This window comes from Palaemon carinicauda, chromosome 43 (assembly GCF_036898095.1).
Source record: "Palaemon carinicauda isolate YSFRI2023 chromosome 43, ASM3689809v2, whole genome shotgun sequence".
In the NCBI taxonomy this organism is placed as follows: domain Eukaryota; kingdom Metazoa; phylum Arthropoda; class Malacostraca; order Decapoda; family Palaemonidae; genus Palaemon; species Palaemon carinicauda.
Window position 1 is genome coordinate 11,037,190 of NC_090767.1, and position 9,485 is coordinate 11,046,674.

The following is a 9,485-nucleotide window of genomic DNA, read 5'->3' on the forward strand; positions in this document are numbered from 1 at the left end:
AAGAATTGGCCAACTGGCACATGAATTGGCCAACTGGCACGAGAATTGGCCAACTAGCACAAGAATTGGCCAACTGGCACGAGAATTGGCCAACTAGCACAAGAATTGGCCAACTGGCACAAGAATTGGCAAACTGGCAGGAGAATTGGCCAACATGCACAAGAATTGACAAACTTACACAAGAATTGGCCAACTGGCACGAGAATTGGCCAACATGCACAAGAATTGACAAACTTACACAAGAATTGGCCAACTAACACAAGAATTGGCCAACTAGCACAAGAATTGACAAACTTACACAAGAATTGGCCAACTTGCACAAGAATTGGCCAACTTGCACAAGAATTGGCCAACATGCACAAGAATTGACAAACTTACACAAGAATTGGCCAACATGCACAAGAATTGACAAACTTACACAAGAATTGGCCAACTAGGACAAGAATTGGCCAACTGGCACAAAATTGGCCAACTGCCACAAGAATTGGCCAACATGCACAAGAATTGACAAACTTACACAAGAATTGGCCAACTAGCACAAGAATTGGCCAACTTGCACGAGAATTGGCCAACTGGCACAAGAATTGGCCAACATGCACAAGAATTGACAAACTTACACAAGAATTGGCCAACTAGCACAAGAATTGACAAACTTACAAAGAATTGGCCAACTAGGACAAGAATTGGCCAACTGGTACAAGAATTGGCCAACATGCACAAAATTGACAAACTTACACAAGAATTGACTAACTGGCACAAGAATTGGCCAACTAGCACAAGAATTGACAACTTACACAAGAATTGGCCAACTAACACAAGAATTGGCCAACTTTCACAAGAATTGCCAACTGGCACAAGAATTGGCCAACATGCACAAATTGACAAACTACACAAGAATTGGCCAACTAGCACAAGAATTGGCCAACTGGCACGAGAATTGGCCAACTGGAATGAGAATTGGCCAACTAGCACAAGAATTGGCCAACTGGCATGAGAATTGGCCAACTGGCACAAGAATTGGCCAACTAGCACAAGAATTGACAAACTTACACAAGAATTGGCCAACTAGCGCAAGAATTGGCCAACTGGCACGAGAATTGGCCAACATGCACAAGAATTGACAAACTTAGACAAGAATTGGCCAACTAGCACAAGAATTGGCCAACTGGCATGAGAATTGGCCAACTGGCACAAGAATTGGCCAACCTGCACAAGAATTGACAAACTTACACAAGAATTGGCCAACTGCACAAGAATTGGCCAACTAGCACAAGAATTGGCCAACTGGCACGAGAATTGGCCAACTGCACAAGAATTGACAAACTTACACAAGAATTGGCCAACTAGCACAAGAATTGGCCAACTGGCACGAGAATTGGCCAACTGCACAAGAATTGACAAACTTACACAAGAATTGGCCAACTAGCACAAGAATTGGCCAACTGGCACGAGAATTGGCCAACTGGCACAAGAATTGACAAACTGTCACAAGAATTGGCCAACTAGCACAAGAATTGGCCAACTTGCTCGAGAATTGGCCAACTTACATAAGAATTGGCTAACTGCACAAGAATTGGACCTGGCACGAGAATTGGCCAACTTGTACGAAATTGGCCAACTGGCACAAGAATTGACAAACTTACACGAGAATTGACTGACTGGCACAAGAATTGGCCAACTGCGATAATTGACCAACTTGGCAGAATTGGCCAACTGGCACAAGAATTGGCCAACTAGCACAAGAATTGGCCAACTGGCACGAGAATTGGCCAACTGGCATGAGAATTGGCCAACTAGCACAAGAATTGACAAACTTACACAAGAATTGGCCAACTGGCATGAGAATTGGCCAACATGCACAAGAATTGACAACTTACACAAGAATTGGCCAACTAGCACAAGAATTGACAAACTTACACAAGAATTGGCCAACTAGCACAAGAATTGGCCAACTGGCATGAGAATTGGCCAACCAGCACAAGAATTGGCCAACTAGCACAAGAATTGGCCAACTAGCACAAGAATTGGCCAACTGGCACGAGAATTGGCCAACTGCACAAGAATTGACCAAACTTACACAAGAATTGGCTGAACTGGCACAAGAATTGGCCAACTAGCACAAGAATTGGCCAACTGGCACGAGAATTGGCCAACTGCACAAGAATTGGCCAACTGGCACAAGAATTGACAAACTTACGCAAAATTGGCCAACTAGCACAAGAATTGGCCAACTGACACAGAATTGGCAACTGCACAAGAATTGGCCAACTAGCACAAGAATTGGCCAACTGGCACGAGAATTGGCCAACTAGCACAAGAATTGGCCAACATGCACAAGAATTGACAAACTTACACAAGAATTGGCCAACTGGCACAAGAATTGGCCAACTGCACAAGAATTGGCCAACTGGCACAAGAATTGGCCAACTGCACAAGAATTGACAAACTTACACAAGAATTGGCCAACTAGCACAAAATTGGCCAACTGGCACAGAATTGGCCAACATGCACAAGAATTGACAAACTTACACAAGAATTGGCCAACTTACACAAGAATTGGCCAACTGCACAAGAATTGACAAACTTACACAAGAATTGGCCAACTAGCACAAGAATTGGCCAACTGGCACAAGAATTGGCCAACTGGCACAAGAATTGCCAACATGCACAAGAATTGACAAACTTACACAAGAATTGGCCAACTAGCACAAGAATTGACAAACTTACACAAGAATTGGCCAACTAGCACAAGAATTGGCCAACTGGTACAAGAATTGGCCAACTACAAGAATTGACAACTTACACAAGAATTGGCCAACTAGCACAAGAATTGGCCAACTGCACAAGAATTGACAAACTTACACAAGAATTGGCCAACTAGCACAAGAATTGGCCAAACTGCACAAGAATTGGCCAACTAGCACAAGAATTGGCCAACATGCACAAGAATTGACAAACTTACACAAGAATTGGCCAACTAGCACAAGAATTGACAAACTTACACAAGAATTGGCCAACTAGCACAATAATTGGCCAACTACAAGAATTGGCCAACATGCACAAGAATTGACAAACTTACACAAGAATTGGCCAACTAGCACAAGAATTGACAACTTACACAAGAATTGGCCAACTAGCACAAGAATTGGCCAACTAGCACAAGAATTGGCCAACATGCACAAGAATTGACAAACTTACACAGAATTGGCCAACTGGCACAAGAATTGACAAACTAGCACAAGAATTGGCCAACTAGCACAAGAATTGGCCAACTAGCACAAGAATTGACCAAACTTACACAGAATTGGCCAACTACACAAGAATTGGCCAACTGCACAAGAATTGGCCAACTGCACAAGAATTGGCCAACTGCACAAGAATTGGCCAACTAGCACAAGAATTGGCCAACTGGCACGAGAATTGGCCAACTAGCACAAGAATTGGCCAACTGGCACAAGAATTGGCCAACTGGCACAGAATTGGCCAACATGCACAAGAATTGGCAACTTACACAAGAATTGGCCAACTGGCACGAGAATTGGCCAACTGCACAAGAATTGGCCAACTTACACAAGAATTGGCCAACTGGCACAAGAATTGGCCAACTAGCACAAGAATTGACAAACTTACACAAGAATTGGCCAACTGCACAAGAATTGGCCAACTTGCACAAGAATTGGCCAACATGCACAAGAATTGACAAACTTACACAAGAATTGGCCAACTATGCACAAGAATTGACAAACTTACACAAGAATTGGCCAACTAGCACAAGAATTGGCCAACTGGCACGAGAATTGGCCAACTGCACAAGAATTGGCCAACATGCACAAGAATTGACAAACTTACACAAGAATTGGCCAACTAGCACAAGAATTGGCCAACTTGCACGAGAATTGGCCAACTGGCACAAGAATTGGCCAACTACACAAGAATTGACAAACTTACACAAGAATTGGCCAACTAGCACAAGAATTGACAAACTTACAAAGAATTGGCCAACTAGCACAAGAATTGGCCAACTGGCACAAGAATTGGCCAACTGCACAAGAATTGGCCAACTTACACAAGAATTGACAACTGGCACAAGAATTGGCCAACTAGCACAAGAATTGACAAACTTACACAAGAATTGGCCAACTAGCACAAGAATTGGCCAACTCACAAGAATTGCCAACTGGCACAAGAATTGGCCAACATGCACAAAATTGACAAACTACACAAGAATTGGCCAACTAGCACAAGAATTGGCCAACTGGCACAAGAATTGGCCAACTGGACAAGAATTGGCCAACTAGCACAAGAATTGGCCAACTGCACAGAATTGGCCAACTGGCACAAGAATTGGCCAACTGCACAAGAATTGACAAACTTACACAAGAATTGGCCAACTAGCACAAGAATTGGCCAACTGGCACGAGAATTGGCCAACATGCACAAGAATTGACAAACTTAGACAAGAATTGGCCAACTAGCACAAGAATTGGCCAACTGGCATGAGAATTGGCCAACTGGCACAAGAATTGGCCAACTGCACAAGAATTGACAAACTTACACAAGAATTGGCCAACTAGCACAAGAATTGGCCAACTGGCACAAGAATTGGCCAACTGCACAAGAATTGACAAACTTACACAAGAATTGGCCAACTAGCACAAGAATTGGCCAACTAGCACAAGAATTGGCCAACTGGCACAAGAATTGGCCAACTGCACAAGAATTGACAAACTTACACAAGAATTGGCCAACTAGCACAAGAATTGGCCAACTTGCACAAGAATTGGCCAACTAGCACAAGAATTGGCCAACTGGCACGAGAATTGGCCAACTGCACAAGAATTGACAAAATTACAAAGAATTGGCCAACTAGCACAAGAATTGGCCAACTGGCATGAGAATTGGCCAACTGGCACAAGAATTGGCCAACATGCACAAGAATTGACTACTGCACAAGAATTGGCCAACTGGCACGAGAATTGGCCAACTGGCACAAGAATTGGCCAACTGCACAAGAATTGGCCAACTACACAAGAATTGGCCAACTGGCACAAGAATTGGCCAACTTGCACGAGAATTGGCCAACTTACAAGAATTGGCCAACTTGCACAAGAATTGACTGACTGGCACAAGAATTGGCCAACTAAAAGAATTGGCCAACTTGCACGAGAATTGGCCAACTGGCACAAGAATTGGCCAACTGGCACGAGAATTGACCAACTGGCACAAGAATTAACCGACTGGCACAATAATTGGCCAACTGGCACAAGAATTGGCCAACTGGCACAAGAATTGACAAACTTACACAAGAATTGGCCAACTAGCACAAGAATTGGCCAACTGGCACGAGAATTGGCCAACAGCACAAGAATTGGCCAACTGGCACAGAATTGGCCAACTGCACAAGAATTGGCCAACATGCACAAGAATTGACAACTTACACAAGAATTGGCCAACTAGCACAAGAATTGGCCAACTGGCACAGAATTGGCCAACATGCACAAGAATTGACAAACTTACACAAGAATTGGCCAACATGCACAAGAATTGACAAACTTACACAAGAATTGGCCAACTAGCACAAGAATTGGCCAACTGGCACGAGAATTGGCCAACTGGCACAAGAATTGGCCAACATGCACAAGAATTGTGAAACTTACACAAGAATTGGCCAACTAGCACAAGAATTGGCCAACTGGCACAAGAATTGGCCAACTGCACAAGAATTGACAAACTTACACAAGAATTGGCCAACTAGCACAAGAATTGACAAACTTACACAAGAATTGGCCAACTAGCACAAGAATTGGCCAACTGGTACAAGAATTGGCCAACATGCACAAGAATTGACAAACTTACACAAGAATTGGCCAACTGCACAAGAATTGGCCAACTAGCACAAGAATTGGCCAACTGGCACAAGAATTGACAAACTTACACAAGAATTGGCCAACTAACAAGAATTGGCCAACTGCACAAGAATTGGCCAACTGGCACAAGAATTGGCCAACTGGCACAAGAATTGGCCAACTAGCACAAGAATTGGCCAACTGGCAAAGAATTGGCCAACTGGCACGAGAATTGGCCAACATGCACAAGAATTGACAAACTTACACAAGAATTGGCCAACTGGCACAAGAATTGGCCAACATGCACAAGAATTGACAAACTTACACAAGAATTGGCCAACTAGCACAAGAATTGGCCAACTTGCACAAGAATTGGCCAACTAGCACAAGAATTGACAAACTTACACAAAATTGGCCAACTAACACAGAATTGGCCAACTTTCACAAGAATTGGCCAACTGGCACAAGAATTGGCCAACAGCACAAGAATTGACAACTACACAAGAATTGGCCAACTAGCACAAGAATTGACAAACTTACACAAGAATTGGCCAACTAGCACAAGAATTGGCCAACTGGCATGAGAATTGGCCAACTGCACAAGAATTGGCCAACTAGCACAAGAATTGGCCAACTAGCACAAGAATTGGCCAACTGGCACGAGAATTGGCCAACTAGCACAAGAATTGACAAACTTACACAAGAATTGGCCAACTGGCACAAGAATTGGCCAACTAGCACAAGAATTGGCCAACTGGCACGAGAATTGGCCAACTGCACAAGAATTGGCCAACTGCACAAGAATTGACAAACTTACGCAAAATTGGCCAACTAGCACAAGAATTGGCCAACTGCACAAGAATTGGCCAACTGGCACAAGAATTGGCCAACTAGCACAAGAATTGGCCAACTGGCACGAGAATTGGCCAACTGCACAAGAATTGGCCAACATGCACAAGAATTGACAAACTTACACAAGAATTGGCCAACTGCACAAGAATTGGCCAACTGCACGAGAATTGGCCAACTGGCACAAGAATTGACAAACTTACACAAGAATTGGCCAACTAGCACAAGAATTGGCCAACTGCACAGAATTGGCCAACTGGCACAGAATTGGCCAACTAGCACAAGAATTGGCCAACTGGCACGAGAATTGGCCAACTGCACAAGAATTGGCCAACTGCACAAGAATTGACAAACTTACACAAGAATTGGCCAACTAGCACAAGAATTGGCCAACTGCACGAGAATTGGCCAACTGGCACAGAATTGGCCAACTGCACAAGAATTGACAAACTTACACAAGAATTGGCCAACTAGCACAAGAATTGGCCAACTGGCACAGAATTGGCCAACATGCACAAGAATTGGCAACTTACACAAGAATTGGCCAACTTACACAAGAATTGGCCAACTGCACAAGAATTGACAAACTAGCACAAGAATTGGCCAACTAGCACAAGAATTGGCCAACTGGCACAGAATTGGCCAACTGGCACAAGAATTGGCCAACTGCACAAGAATTGGCCAACTTACACAAGAATTGGCCAACTAGCACAAGAATTGACAAACTTACACAAGAATTGGCCAACTAGCACAAGAATTGGCCAACTGGTACAAGAATTGGCCAACATAAACAAGAATTGACAAACTTACACAAGAATTGGCCAACTGCACAAGAATTGGCCAACTGCACAAGAATTGACAAACTTACACAAGAATTGGCCAACTAGCACAAGAATTGACAAACTAGCACAAGAATTGGCCAACTAGCACAAGAATTGGCCAACTGCACAAGAATTGACAAACTTACACAAGAATTGGCCAACTAGCACAAGAATTGACAAACTTACACAAGAATTGGCCAACTAGCACAAGAATTGGCCAACTGGTACAAGAATTGGCCAACATGCACAAGAATTGACAAACTTACACAAGAATTGGCCAACTAGCACAAGAATTGACCAACTTACACAAGAATTGGCCAACTAGCACAAGAATTGGCCAACTAGCACAAGAATTGGCCAACATGCACAAGAATTGACAACTTACACAGAATTGGCCAACTGGCACAAGAATTGACAAACTAGCACAAGAATTGGCCAACTAGCACAAGAATTGGCCAACATGCACAAGAATTGGCCAACTTACACAGAATTGGCCAACTACACAAGAATTGGCCAACTTGCACAAGAATTGGCCAACTGCACAAGAATTGGCCAACTGCACAAGAATTGGCCAACTGCACAAGAATTGGCCAACTGCACAAGAATTGGCCAACTAGCACAAGAATTGGCCAACTGCACAAGAATTGGCCAACTGGCACAAGAATTGGCCAACTGCACAAGAATTGACAAACTTACACAAGAATTGGCCAACTGCACAAGAATTGGCCAACTGCACAAGAATTGACAAACTTACACAAGAATTGGCCAACTAACACAAGAATTGGCCAACTGCACAAGAATTGACAAACTTACACAAGAATTGGCCAACTGCACAAGAATTGGCCAACTTGCACAAGAATTGGCCAACATGCACAAGAATTGGCCAACTTACACAAGAATTGGCCAACATGCACAAGAATTGACAAACTTACACAAGAATTGGCCAACTGGACAAGAATTGGCCAACTGGCACAAGAATTGGCCAACTGGCACAAGAATTGGCCAACATGCACAAGAATTGACAAACTTACACAAGAATTGGCCAACTAGCACAAGAATTGGCCAACTTGCACGAAGAATTGGCCAACTGCACAAGAATTGGCCAACATGCACAAGAATTGACAACTTACACAAGAATTGGCCAACTAGCACAAGAATTGACAAACTTACAAAGAATTGGCCAACTAGCACAAGAATTGGCCAACTGGTACAAGAATTGGCCAACATGCACAAGAATTGGCCAAACTTACACAAGAATTGACTAACTGCACAAGAATTGGCCAACTGCACAAGAATTGACAAACTTACACAAGAATTGGCCAACTAGCACAAGAATTGGCCAACTCACAAGAATTGGCCAACTGGCACAAGAATTGGCCAACATGCACAAGAATTGACAAACTTACACAAGAATTGGCCAACTAGCACAAGAATTGGCCAACTGGCACGAGAATTGGCCAACTGGCACAAGAATTGGCCAACTAGCACAAGAATTGGCCAACTGCACAAGAATTGGCCAACTGGCACAAGAATTGGCCAACTAGCACAAGAATTGGCCAACTTACACAAGAATTGGCCAACTAGCACAAGAATTGGCCAACTGGCACGAGAATTGGCCAACATGCACAAGAATTGACAAACTTACACAAGAATTGGCCAACTAGCACAAGAATTGGCCAACTGGCATGAGAATTGGCCAACTGGCACAAGAATTGGCCAACTGCACAAGAATTGACAACTTACACAAGAATTGGCCAACTAGCACAAGAATTGGCCAACTGGCACAAGAATTGGCCAACTGCACAAGAATTGACAAACTTACACAAAATTGGCCAACTAGCACAAGAATTGGCCAACTAGCACAAGAATTGGCCAACTGGCACAAGAATTGGCCAACTGCACAACAATTGACAAACTTACACAAGAATTGGCCAACTGGCACAAGAATTGGCCAACTAGCACAAGAATT